Genomic DNA, 13,437 nt, shown 5'->3' on the forward strand with positions numbered 1-13,437 from the left:
AGTGGAGCCATCCACGCACAGGTCCTGCTTGGCCAGCAAGCGCGGCTGCCAGCTGCTGGCCAGAGCTGCGCGTGCTGCCTCCTTGCCCAGTAAGCAAGACAAACTGGTGGGATCCAGTGGAAGCTGCGAATTTTATGGTCATAGTACTGGGGTTCAGAGGAGGGGAGGGGGATTTGTGTGTACTGAGCATATGAATATATAGGGAAATTTTCCAAAAGGGGATGAGAGCATAAGAGAGAACCAGGGCTCAATGGATTTCAAAATGAATTCTGCTTTCCAAGGAAACTTGCTCACACCGTATGTGTGTTGCCATCTCTAATAACAAAATTTTGGCAAGCTTTTGGGCTTTGACCAAGTGACTTATTTGGTGACTTATTCTCAGAACAAGTCCTCTCAATTGACATGTCAACTTTGCAATCCTAACTCGTGTTGTTGAGATGAGTACGTAGGGTGGCTTAGGTGCAACTGTTTACCACTATGGAGAAAGGCTGCAGTCTAGCACAGTTAGTGCAGGCTCTGTCCTCCGTTCCTGGCCTTTGAAGCAACGTTGTCCCAGGGAACGTGAATAACTTGGTGCTCTGTGCGTAGCATTAGGCTTTCTCTTTTTTTTAAGAGGATCCTGCAGAGGATTCTCTCTGTGGTTTGCAGGTTAAAATCAAGGTGTATGGAGCATAAAAGAGTACCCTTTAGCAATAGAAATGTGAGCTTGGGGTTGAGCTCTGACATGGATAAATGGAACTTTCTCTTTGTGGAAATCAAGTAGAGGACAGGGTGTTTTTAATGCAGCTCTGGCAGGGAAAACATCCCACAGAGCACAGCTGGTGGGCTGGGGGTAGCAAGGGATGCCTAACCCTAATACTGCTGGCTTTCCATCTTAGCTCTTAAATTACCTTTTTTTTTCCTTTTTTTTTTTTTTTTCCCAGAAAGACCCTTTTAGCAGTGCTGAGAGATTAGATATTACTCCTACATCCCAGAAGCACTCAGGGTAAATGGCAGACTGCAAGGCCTCGTGTGCTTATATTTTCAGAAAGTTTAATGCTAGAAACACATCTGTGCTCTGAGCCTGCAAAAGTGAGAACTGTGGTTCTTTCTCATGCTCTTCAGCTCTGCGCTTTTAAACCCACAAGCTGACCAACTATATTTTGGGGATTCTGTTTTGTTTGTGCTGAAAAGGTGCTTGGCAGAGGTGGACGTTCCTCCACTTGTGAATTCTCTGGGCAGCCCAATATAGCCACGGTGCCTAATAGCCCAGCTCTTTGCACTTTCCCATGCAGCCCCAGGTATCAGGCTGTACCTCAGGAAAGGTCTGGAGGACAAGCTGGATGGTCAGAAACGTGGCAAAGCCTCTGTGCATGGACTGTTCGGTGCCTTCAGAGCAGCCCGCTCGGCTGCTCAGCGCTGCCGTTAACGAGAGGAGCTCCGCGGCTTCCTCAGCTTTACGCTGAGGCCAGATCCAGGAGGCACAAAGATGACTTAGTCCACATGTATCTCCCTTCAGCCTCCCTGGGAAACTGCCTGGAGTACAGTCCCTCGCCTGAGACACACATTTTTTCTTCTTTGCTTGATGTTGTTGTACACTCACTGCTCAATTATCTGAGGTAAGGATGAGGCAAGATAAAGCAAAAGCTTGATAATATAAAGTATATATAAATTCAGCTATAAAAACATACTGAGTTTGTTAACCTTTGCCATCAGCTCTCTGAAGAGAATAGGAAGAGCTTTAAACAGAAGTAGGCCAAGCTATGTCTGGGGTGATCATAAAACACTCGCTGTTATGAGCGCTGTGATAGATGCATCAGGTGAAGGCAGGCCCTGATTAACCCACAACTTGGATAAGTGTATGTAGCTTTCAAATGATATCCCATTTTTTTAATTAAAAAGAAAATACTGTTCATTGAAAATAATGCTGATGAATTCTTTAATAATGAACTGTAGGGCTGTTGAAGGATCTCCTTGGAAACAGACAGTTGTGTCCTTATGGTAATCTCTGGTAAAGTGAATTTGTGAATACATACATTGCTATATCAGCACTACCAAAATCAGAATAATACATGACTAGCTTTATTTCTCATTAGAGAAAATATTTTTGTGGCATCTTGGCTACGTTTGTAACAAGGTATTTATAAATAGAATTCAAACAAATGTTCCAGTGTAAACTGTAGTTTTATTTCTAGCCATTGTTATATGCCCAATAGAACTACTCACATTTGGAAAAAGAACATAAATTTGCACATTAAAGAACTGTTTAAGAACTCTGTAATAGTGTAAAGAAATTAGCTGTGTTTTTTCTGAAAAATGCAAACATTATATACATTTCAGGGAGGGATTCTGCCATTTTGTCTAAAAAAATCAATTTCTTCTGGGTACATACAAGTTACCCAGGAATCCCCCTTATCTCTTTAGCTGCTACTTCAAGTATTATCACGGGTATATGGTAATCTTATTATGAATACATCTTTCTTTTGAAAATAAAGGGAGGACCAGAGGTCAGACAGCAGATCCCTTGTTGAAATCCAGTGCACTTAAAACTTCATTGCACTTAAAAATCTGGTCACCAAGGTCCAGATCCAGAAAGGAATTTCGGCATCGAAATCACTGCTTCAAATTCCATTTAGCTGCTGCTTAAGCTTGCAGGTATGTACAGTGTATAGCAGCTTCAGTTTTTATTGCTATTTCTATTGCCTAAAGTTATGGGGTTGTGTGTCTCCCGCGAGCACAACTGTGAGAAGGCCCCACAGCTGAGCACCTACGTCCAACTCAGTCCTGTCCCAGGTAGGTGGAGGGATGAATTCCCTCCCTGGACTGCTGCAGGAATTGCTCGTCCATTTTATCCAATGGCTATTTAATACAGAAATGCATAAATGTTCTTAGGACAAGCCAAGCCAGGTGAAGACCCTGAACACTAGGCTACTAAGATATACCCATCTTTGGATTATATGCAGTGGAGGTTTATGTCCACAGTGCACAGGAGAACACCTTCAAAAAGAAGCTTTTCAAGTGCTTCCTCAAAACATGGCAGAGCATTAGCTTGTGGACAGGACACTCCCCTAGAAGAATTTATTTTTAATCTTCTCAGGCATAAGAGGGAATCAAATTGGATCTCCCCCACCATGGCTGAGGTAGCTAGCAATAATCTGGTGCAAAAAACGGGGTCCCAAGATGCCCGTGGCTGCAAGAGCCCCCACACTGTGTGCTCTGCCTGGCAAATTTGCCATCTGAGTTATTGGCAGTTCTGTGCAGTCACAGTGAAGGGCTGACAGGGAACGGGAGATCAGGACTTTGCTTAGGTTCATGCACCATGGATGCTTCCTGCAATATGTGATACCTGTAGTTTTATCAGAATCTTGAAACTGTTGTGACTGGCTAGATCATCAGTCGAGGCAATGTGCTGGACAAAAAATTCAGTAACACTGCGTGCTTAGAGAAAGACCACTTGATATGTTCACCATTTGCAGTTCAACTCTGGAGACGAAAAGAGGGAGGAAATAGAGGTCTTGCAGTCACATTTATGCTACCAAAATCCCATTTCCATTTGATTTTATTCTTTCTCTCAGCTGTCTGTCTTTCTATCCCCCTTTCTGATTCTTCCATTTAATAGACATGGGAATCTTGAAAGGAGATAGTAAGGTAGGTTTTAATTCTGACTTTCAAGGCATCAAAAGGGAAAATCCAAAAGGAGGGAGAAGCTTGGCAGTGCTGAATAAAGTGCAATTTTAAAAGTACAATTAAGTGCAAAATAAGTTACTAAGAGGAGCAGGGCTTGACCCACACTTTCATACTGGCTAACTTAATAGTTCCCTCTAACCATGTGAATTTTATGGAGCTGATATTGAAATGCCTAACTTCCCCTCAGGAAGAACACAAGCAGCCTCAGTTTTGAACTCAGGCAAAAGTTGTTGCCTGATTAAGACCAAGCTACAGATTAGGAGCCTTCGTGTCAGCTCTCGTACGTGACTTGCTCTGCATAGTCTAGCAGTCATTCGGGTCTCGTCTCTCCATGTTTGGCATTCAGATGGTGCGTTGTGTTTACATTACAGATTCAACACTTTAGTTCTGAAATGCCTCCAAAATATTTTCAGCCTTAAAGAAATTATCTGCAGAATGTAACATCTTTATACTAAGTAAACGAATAGTGAATTAGCATTTTGTAAAATTAGAACATGCATAAAAAATACTGTCTTTATTTTATTAGCTACTGCAAATGCTGTTTAGGGTATTACACAAAACATATTTAGGAGATAAGGAAAGATTATCCACTTGGCCTTATAAAGCACTGAGGGGACAGCATGTCATTGCTGTGAAATACTTGATAAGCAAAATATGTCAAACATTTAATTCCTTAAACTAGCCACAAACCAAAATGAGGTTCTTGGTCTCATCCTGACCCTTTATTGATTTGTCCAATACACTATATTGCCTAATAGGTAGTCATTGTCTAGAAAGGAAGACCAGAAGGGGAAATGTATCTGAAGAAGGGGGGGCAGTGTGCTTGCAAGGCTGTGAAGGAAGATTGCAGACTACAGGTACTGCAAAATACTCCACTCTTGTGCGTCTCAGCTCAGTGATGTTTCATACTGTATCTCATAAATACCTAACCCCATCCATAAATTTTTAAAAAGAAATAAGAAATAGTTAAATTCTGGAAGAAATGCCTGTGACTTTACGTTAAATTGCTAATTATTGTAATTTACAACAAACATTAACTGAGTCAATCACACAATTAACTGCTGGTTCCTTTTATAATATTGGTATCCAATTATGTTTAGCTCCTGTTTTGATGGATCCTGCAACATAACCCCATGGTGCATTCATTACATAACTCCAATCTGTTTTGTTCAGATGATAGTAGATTTTAAATCTGTGGTTAGGCTGACATCAGTGTGGCATGTCACTGTGATACCTGGCTGGCCATCTGCCTCCACCTTGTTCAGAGCGAGTAGCGAGCCAGGAGCACAGGAGAACTGGCAGTGATTAAAGAGGCAGAACAACTGGAGAATAAGGTTTAATTGCTCATGCCTCAGTTGTGCCAGAATAATACTATGAGCACTGACTCATCAAAATAAACTGATTTCTAACTACAGTGCTGTGTTTCTGAGAATCAGGAGAAGAATATTTGAAAGGGAAGAAAATGTGAAATTACTCAAAGCATTTAGGCACCATCCCTGCCCTTCCGTAGTGCTTTAATCTGCAGTCTGTGAGTATAAGAGGATATTTCAGGCTGCAACAAAAACACCTCAGTATAAACATGTTACATGCTTGGCTGTGGTTGTAGAGCCTGGACCTGATGATTCAGGTGGCCCCTTCCAGGGTGATAATGCTAATACGGGTTTTGCTGAATCACCCTCAGCTGCAGCACCGCTCTCCTTCATAAAGCCGCAGCGTGACTGCTGCTGACTCACACGAGCACGCAGAGCCTATTGATTCCAGGCAGGATGCAAGGCAGGAATGGCTCTGCCGCAGGTCTGGGAGCTGGAGGTGCACAAGAGCCCCAGACCGGGCAGCAGCAGGATGGCCAAATTACTGCGTTGCCTGACTTGCGATAAACCTAAGGGCCTACCCGAACTGTAAACTATTTGAAGCGTGTTTCAGAGTAGGGTGGGAAATACAGCTGTTTAGTCCAGGCAGGAAAATCAAAAATAGCTCCTTCTACTCCATTAGTAGTGTCTGCATTGAAAATAGCTTTGTTAATTATGTTTGAAATATTCAGCAGGCCTGCAAAAACATGAAAATGGGTGAATGGTTTAGTTCAGCCCAACCGTGACACCTCCATCTTCTACTCCACTTCATGTGAAAGTAAATTCAAATCTGATCTGTAGCTCTGGCCTTTGCTGAATGAAAGGAGTGAAAATCGTGTGAAGAGAGTGAGGGATAAAAATACATGTATTTCTCGGTTATGTTTCCAAATTAGCAAAATTAGCCTGAGGCTCTCAGTTCTTGTCTCCCCATCACTGGTCCATCTGTCAACTGCAGGAGTAAAATAGATGTTTAAGAGGAAGCAGATGCTGGCAGTACAACTATTTCAGTGTCTCTTTACAGCAGAGGAATATTTTGTTTAATAGAGCTGAGCTGCAGCACAGCCCTCACCGACCCAACCGTCCCCTTAACCCCTGGACTCCGCTTGGCAGCCAGCGTGGGAAGCAAGGCGCTAGTGGCAAGCATTAAGGACCGGATGGTGGAAAATATCCAGGGACTCTTGTCCACGTCCTTTCATTTTTCACTTTTGTACTGCTTGCCAGTTTGGGAGGCAGTCACACACGTCCCCAATTTATTGAAGGACAGAGACACTTAATTTAAACCATTATGTGAAGGGAAATCCACACTGTCAGGGGAAACCATTTGGGCTCGTGGTGTTGAAAAGGAGCGCTCTTCGGTGAACAAAAGCTCAGGGAAGGTGGCTTGAACATAATGGGCCAAAGTCACTCCTGCAGGACTGGCATTAATTCAAGAGGAATTGCCCTACAGATACGTTTCCCTCAGCAGCAATGTCAAACAGAGTCTGTTGAGTAGTCAGAAAAACAGCAAACTCATAGTAACATCAAAGATTAGTTGCAAAAGGCCGGAACTGAAATCAATTGAAAAAATACATTAGAAACAACTGTGCAGATTTGTCTCTATAGAGGAACACAAATACATTACGTAAAATACTGCAGAGGCTCCCATGCTGTTATGCACAAACTTGTGACTCAGAGGAGGAGAGGCAAAAAGTACTCTGACAAAAATTGAAACACTGAATGAAAAAAAAACCCTCCACTGTCTCAAGATTATTTTAACCCTGTGGCAAATGTCCCTGTGACAACGAAACCACAAGTTACGTGCCTATGAATTACGCTGCTCTGTTTACCAAAAGAACCATATAAAAATAGAGGTAAAATATTAGGAATTTATTCTGGTTTTTAGTCCTACAGGAGAGTTGGTAACCCTGCTGTCTGAGAAGAGCCCTCAAAGGTTTTTATGAGAGCGCATTTTTGTAAGTACTGTTTTAATAGCTATGCCTTCAAGATTTAAAAATGCTCAGTAAACAAGAAGAAATGGAAAAAAGGTAGAATGGTGTCTGGAAAGGGTCCATAGGCCACTTCAGAAAGTAAGTGCTAGGGCTGTTAATAATATTCCATTAAGAGCAGGGAAAATGCACTTCCCTCTCTCTTTATTGTTTTTAATAAAAGATTTTTAGCTTTGCATCTTTAGAACCATCCTGTGAAAATCCTAGTGTTTTTTACTTTCTTTTGTCAAACCATTTTGACTGCTAACAACTGCAGTTATCACGTAAGCTATAATCCAGTCCTTTCGCTGGCCAAAACTGTTATAAACAAAAACATTTCCTTCTTGTGTCCTGAAATACCCCTTCAACAGGTTTGTGTGCTAGATAACACACGGCAAGGAGCATTTAACAGCGCCGGCACCCACAACCTTCCCTTCCCGCCCGTCAGGGCACCCCTGAGCCCCGGCGCTCCCCACCGCCCCGGGCAGTTCGGCTTGGTGCGCAGGAGAAGGACGTTTCCTCTGCTGCTAGCGTAAAGACAGAAGGTGGCAAACACGCCTTCCTTCTTTAATACCACGTCAGCCGATAAATCTCAGGTGCAGCAGAGCTGAGAGCACTTTGAAAAGTCTCCCAGGAGGGACAAGAAAACACAAGAGGGGCTAATGTAATCCATGCAGAAAGGGAAGAAGGGTAGTATTTTATGTCTGGAATTCACTCTGCTTTATTCCTGCTGCCTTAACAAGATAATTAACTATGTATATAAATATGCATATGTGTGCCTCTGCTTAATGGTTCCCTGTAAGGCTGAGGAGGGTCTCGGTACATGCCTGTGAACTGCAGGTCCTGAAGGGTAAACTTCTGTGCCCTCCGAGGAGCTTTCAGCCCGAGGACGGTGACTGCTCGTTTGACATGGCTGCGTAGGCCTCTCCTTCCGCTTCATTGCCACACGGACAGAAGTAATTCTTTTCCAGTACTACCGTGAGAGACAAGACGACTACACCTATCAAGGGGGACAGTGTCACAGCCACAATGACCCTGAACTGAGTTCAGATGTCCGCCTTGGGCAGCTTCCTGGAGTCACCAGGAGTAAGATGTGATCTCTGAAACAGGCTGCGTATCTCTTTCTCCCTCTCTCTCTGAATAACGACTGAAGTGCAAGGAGAAATCCAGCACAACCGCCACACTAAATTAGCTGCTTTAGGCTGTGGTTCCGTGACGGCTGAACTTGCCCAGATTGTACGTTTGTGGTATTTGTATGACATTTTATATTTAAGAAGTAGCATATTTTTCACTTGACAGAATAAAATGAGATGTTATTTATGTAGTATTGATATTCTTGAGGATAAGAGGATAACATTTGGTGTTTGCAGTCCACTGAAAATATCAAAATACTGTGTTTTCTAGAATTACTAGCTAGAACCAGTATCAGAGTCAAGTTCTTCAGTCTTCAGCTTTATAATGAAGTATGAAACAGAAGAGCAGAGTCTTCACTCATAGTCAGCACAGACATCACTATCTCTTGAAGCTTGGTGGGCCCTACTGGTATCTAGAAACACATTGTACCTGCACTGTTTCTCTGTTATCCTCACAAAGTCTGCACTGCATTCAGCACAGGCCCAGGTTTTTCCTGCATCTTCTTGCCCAGTAGCACTCTAAGTGCTATGGAAAGTACGGGAGTCAAAGACCATGTTTATTCCTCTCTTTGATGGACCAGATTGCTAAGCAGCTGCGGTGGCCCCAGCCATCATCACCAGCTGATGCCAGCCAGACTCTCCTTTGGCTTTCCTTCTCTTTCTAGGACTTCACCTTAAATGAATATCCTGTTGCACCTGTGTAGACTGTTGCACTGCTAATCTCTTGACTTGTACGGGAGAAGATTCAAATTGAGGAATTTTTCCAGCTGAAGAGTAAGCTTTTATTTACCTTGTTCAACATTTTCCACTAGCCAGAGCAGCAAGTGATCCTGGGACCTCTCTGAGAGGTCCAGAAAGCAAAAATACCCAATGTTTTCTCTACTGATTTATTCAGTGGTGCTATGGACTTATGCTTCCACATAAGCTAATGAAGTTGGGCAGCTGGTCCCAGTGTAACTAGGATGCTCGGAAAAGGTCTTGTGAGCACCCCCCCCGCCCTTTTATGTTTTTTCCAGCAGAGGAAAGGTTTGATTTGGAGGAGAAAGCATGCCACTTGGTTATTCAGCAAATAATTACCATGTTTGCCATACAAGCAGCATCTGCTGCTCCCTTTTCCTCAGCTGCTGCTAATGAGGCACTCAGCACTAGTTCCCCACTCCCAGGCTGGTACGAGGTCTGCACAAGATTTACTTCAGCAATAACACCTCTTTTACTGCTAGGGTGGCTCTTAGCTCCTGTCCTGTGGACTTGTGAATGGTCCTAACTCTTCCCATCTCAATTGCTGCAGTCGCCTTTCCACCAGCAGGTTTTTCCTGTGTATTGGAGTTATACGTCTGCCCTGGTGTCCTTGCTGAGGAGAGATGGTGACAGGCCCCTGAAAGTGATATGGCCCAGTGATTCAGACACCCATGCTCTTCCAGAAGACTACTCCAGGTAAGAAAGGGAGGATCCCAAAGCTTGATAGATGAAAGAAGCTCTAAGGATGGGGAGAATTACTTGGAAGTTAACATATCCCTCCTTCCCTATGTGGAGAGAAGGATAAATGCCTTTGCTGATGCAGCTATGAGAAGGATAGTTACAGACATGGAACCTGTTTGCTGGCCTCAGCTGTGTGTTGTTGAGGGCAAAAGGGAGGGTGAGACCCTTTCAAGGGCATGATAATGTTAAGCAGAAAATTTTAGGAGGTGTCCATCACTCAGCTGTTGTTGAGCCCAGATGGAGTGTGTGAAGGATATCAATGTTTGGAATATGATTGTCATCTGAACACCCAGGTATCTTTAATTATACCTATCCAACTCTGTAGCTCCTGTATGTTTTTGTACTGTATCTACATTTGCTCTCGGCATTTTAGGGGAAGAGGAGGGGAGACAAGTCAATGACTGAGGCTGTTCTGTAAGTTCATGGACTGGCCTGTTTTTCTGTGGTCAATAGATTCACTTTATTGCTTAGAGCAAAATCCGAGAGGTCTGTGCTGTAACATAACATTCTTGATCTGACTTAACTGCCCTGCCCGAGGTATGTAATTAGTTCTTAATTAAGGAATAGAATTTTTTTTTCTTAATCTATATAAATCTATTGTAAGTGTGAGTTTAAAGCAAGGCAGCTGAACAGTTTCAGAACTACTTGTCTTCTGGTTGCATGTTGAATTACCTCAAGATGTGATGGATTGCTCTTCTGAGGCAAGGGAAACAGGAGGCAGGATGTGAGTGGGAAGAGGAGGAGACAAGAGAGTCTTGCAAAGAAAACCCGTAAAACAACTGAAATGGGGGGGAAAACACAGGGTGAGCTTTGTGTTACTTGTTGCATATTATATATTTCTTTGTTAAAAAGATCCTTTCTGAAAGGAATATCAGTATAACACATTTCTTCAAAAATTTCAGGTGTTTGTTCTTAATGTTAAAATTTCCCAGATTTCAACTCATGGTCAATTCTAGTTGTGCATGTGGTTGGGGGAGGAGGGGATTAGTTGGGGCAGGGGTTTTGCTGTGTGAGGTTTTTTGTTTTGTTTTACTATTTCTGCAAGAGACGGGAGTTCCCACACTGGCCCCGCTGCCCACCTAGTCTAGTTTTCTGTGTGTTATCAGCAGCCACTTTCATGTTGTTCTGGAGCAAGGTGCAATATGTTGAAAGTCTGACAGTATATAAAGTACTGTGATTACCTGAAACAAGAAGAGATAGCAGAGGTATTTGTACAATAATCACTTTGAAGCAAATCATTCAGCTTCTCTACAGCTTTTGTTCTTCTCCATTTATTTCTTTTACTTTATAGTGAACTGTAGACCAATTTCTTTTCTTGCAGACTTCCAGTTTCTGGTATACTTTTTGTTTGTTTGTTTTCAGTACTTATTCCCTTCCCCTGAATTAGTTCTGGCTGCTAATTTATTGTAATCATAATATTACTAGCAATACTCCTGTCAGAAAGCCCGGTCTTGAGATGCCGAGTAACTTTACTCTTTCGCTGGGCTCAAAGGAAGTTGAGGATGTCCGTTGTGCAAGGCTGCTGTGCTTTCAGCAAGCTACAGCGCCCTAGAGTGCGTTATAAAATGATCAGTAACTGAGAAGACCCATGCTTTGCCTCAGCAGAATTAAGACTGGTGTTTTCTAGCTTACTGTTCGAAAGGTGCACTTACAGAGACGGACACTGAGCCCCCTGCAGTGAACACTGCAAGGCTAAATGTCAGTCTGCCTTTTTTTTGCACAAATCTTATCAACTTGCATGAACTTTGTCTCTGAAGCAGAAAACGCCCCTTTTCGCACTGAAGACATGAAGGCTAAACAGCTTAACTAGTTCAGAAAGGAGATAAACGAAGGCTGGAGTACCAGAAGTTTGTAACGTAAAGGGAAGAGGAGCATAAAAAAGATGAGTGTTTTTAATGGAGGAGATGACATCCTTAGAATAAATTGACCCGTGAACCACATCACTGATTCACTCTGCTCAGTTGTCATAAGCTTCAGAGAGCACCTGTCGGGTACTACAGGAATGATGCATACGCTGCCTTGACCTTATGGTATGAGACAGATTAAGTCAGCTGAGCAGTGAAAGATGAGTATTGAGTTGTACTACATTTTCACTGCTGAAGTTAGGGAGCACATTGCAAGACTTTCACTAGAGCTGGCTGAAAGTGATATTTCTGCCTTAAGGAAAATCCAAAGGTCTGACAGGTTCCTCAAGCTGAACAATTCATTTTTCATAAAACAAACTATTACTTAGCCTAGAGAAGGGATGTGGGGAGAGCAGGGAAAGTTGGTATTTGTCCTCAAGTAATTACAGACTTTGCAAGGGGAAAGCAATACTTTCCTCTTCTTGTCTGTGCAGAACAAAACAAGGGAGGGACTTAATTACATTAACAGTGAATATTAGGCTAAGACCTTAGGAGCCTCTTTTAATGCAAGAACAGTGAAGAAAAACTAGAAAGCTTGTGGGGCCTCCATCACTGGAGGTGCTGTAAGAACAAGTTAGGCAAATGCATGTCAGGAATGACTGAAGTATAGCTGATTCCTCACAAAGGAGGAGAGGGATCTCGAGAGATGTTTTATGGCAGCCTTACTTTTATTTCAGCCTCACTGAAACATGTTGTTCTTGATTACGTTTAACTTCAAAGTTCACAGGGGATTGGAGAGGAATGAGAGTGGTTGCTATATATATGTGTGTGCATATGTATGTATGTGTGTACATATATATGTAAAGTATGTATATATTTACACATGCATGTATATACAATGATGGACAAAATGATTCTGTAATTGCCTGTGAAAATTTTATTTATGTTCTCAGGAAGTGTTCAGACCTACTGAGCTAAAGGAGTGTATTTACTCATTCACTGTGTCACCTTAGCAGTGGAAATGCAAGTCCACAATAAAACTGCCTGGGAAAATGGCTTCATAAGAGCATGAGAGGGTGTTGGAGGTTGTAGGCTCTGTTTCAAGGCCTGCATCTGCTTTTTACCTTTCTTTTTGGAATATCATGTATCTGAAACAGCAGTGTCCAAAATAAGTGTTTGAATTACCTGGGCTAAGACAGTTTTACAAGGGTGACTAGCTTTTTCTCAGTTTCTGGTGTGCATTGTAAGACTAACTTTTCACTCAACACACCTTACTGCTATTAACACCTTCCTTTAGGTGTCTGTTACCTTTTTGATGGATGTGAGCTTTAGTGTCAAATATGAGCCTGGTTTAAATGGGGAAGTGAAACCGTGTTGTTTTGACAGGGAGTGGCCAAAGAGCAAGTTCTCGGGCTTCTGCCTTGCTGCTGGGCAAAAGAGATCTTGCAAGGTATCTTTGTAAGGAAGCTTGCTTAAAACCAAAAGCTTGATTAAAGAAGCTGCTTTCTGGTGTTTTTAAGTGATTTATATCTCAGTCAAGAGCAAAACAAGTAAGCATTTTCAGTTGTGGCGACTAGTTGCAAAATTTGGCTGGAGTAATGTTCCCCCTCCTTGCGGGAGAGGGTTTCGGCTCGGCCCCCAGCCTTGCCTTCGCTTTGCTGGGGTGAAGCAGCGCGTGGACGCAAAGCGAGCCTCCAGGCCAGCGAGGTTACAAGTCTCTCTTCAGTGCAGTTTGTTTTTCTTTGAGCAGGGAGTTGGTGGCACATTGCATATCATGGTCTAAGATCTCCCTAAGAGTAAGACTGACTTGTTTACAAGGTACTGCATTGCTTTTTAGTGGAGTCTGGGAACGGTAGATGAGAGTCGGGGAACAGAGAGGAGGGTGTCTGTCCAGTGCAGGCTTGGCAATGTGGAAGCTCTAAATTCATTCTCTGGTCCAGAAACAGGCTGTTACAGCCATGTTCTCTTCCACCTTCTTGGAATTGCTTTTTCCATAATTAAA

The 13,437-nt window shown here is 42.7% G+C and overlaps 1 long non-coding RNA gene across 2 annotated transcripts in view; it reads left to right on the plus strand.

Annotated features, from left to right (window-relative positions):
* Positions 1-13,437, plus strand: part of LOC136992418 (uncharacterized) — a 47,829-nt gene that overhangs the window by 17,096 nt on the left and 17,296 nt on the right. The window lies entirely within an intron of this gene.

Source organism: Apteryx mantelli, chromosome 7, assembly GCF_036417845.1.
Source record: "Apteryx mantelli isolate bAptMan1 chromosome 7, bAptMan1.hap1, whole genome shotgun sequence".
In the NCBI taxonomy this organism is placed as follows: Eukaryota; Metazoa; Chordata; class Aves; order Apterygiformes; family Apterygidae; genus Apteryx; species Apteryx mantelli.